Source organism: Tupaia chinensis, unplaced genomic scaffold (genome assembly GCF_000334495.1).
Source record: "Tupaia chinensis unplaced genomic scaffold, TupChi_1.0 Scaffold000478_3, whole genome shotgun sequence".
Lineage (NCBI taxonomy): Eukaryota > Metazoa > Chordata > Mammalia > Scandentia > Tupaiidae > Tupaia > Tupaia belangeri.
Genome location: NW_006159990.1, coordinates 2,394,385 through 2,395,427, shown reverse-complemented (window position 1 = coordinate 2,395,427; position 1,043 = coordinate 2,394,385).

The window sequence follows — 1,043 nt, the reverse complement described above, 5'->3', positions numbered from 1 at the left end:
AAGAGTCTGGGTGTTTCTTCTTGTGCTCTTCCCCGCAGGTCTGCACGAAGAAGGCATATGAGGACATTTTGCCCCTCGGCTTGTTGGGGTCTCCTTTGCCCATGGTGACAGACGGCGTCTACCTGGTGTGAGCTCTCCTCAGAGTCCCGCAGCACGGCCGGATCTGACAGAGAAGCTTCCTCCCCAGGGCTCCGGCTGAACTGGTTTATCGCTAACGCAATCCTCTGGATAGTGTCTTGAAAAGAGCAGCTTGACAGTATTGATAGTAAATGATTTTAAAGAAAATATTATTTTATTTGGTGTTTGGTCTGAATTTAACTTATACTTTATAATATAGAAAACTACTTAAATTACTAAAATAATGGAATCACTGAATCTCAGACTACAGTAACAAGTTTAATACCAATTATATACTCACAAATACAGATGTTTGTTGACTTATGATGACATGTCCTGACAAATCCATTATAAATTGAAAGAATCATTAAGTTGGAAATGGATTTAATACCCAATAAACCCATTATAGAGTAAAACATTATAACTATCATAACACCAGCTGTTCCTCCACTTACAATGAGGTTATGATCTAATAAAACTGAAAAATTGATAAATAAACCATTGTAAGTTGGAGTCTATCTATATTATTTTTCAAAATGTAATAATCTTCAAAGATATTCTTTTTGTACATTATGGGTTTATCTGAATTCCAAAAGTCTCTTTATTAAGATACAAAAATGGGGTTTATTCTAGAGTGTTAAACCTTTTACTTTATATTGAGTATAACACATTCGAACTCAGATAACTTTAAATGTTTCATAGATATAAATAGATTGTTATAGACACATAATGGCTGGGTTTATGGAAGGCTTTCGATATGGTATCAATCCATCGATTAACAACACATAAAAATAGTCAAAAGAAAAGTACTACTGTGACAAAAAGGAGAGAGGCCTTAAAATGGTAGGAAGAAGGAAAGAGAGAGAGAGAGTGAGAGAGGGAGAGGAGGCGAGAGAAAGGAGGTAAGAAAGACAGAAGTAGGGAAA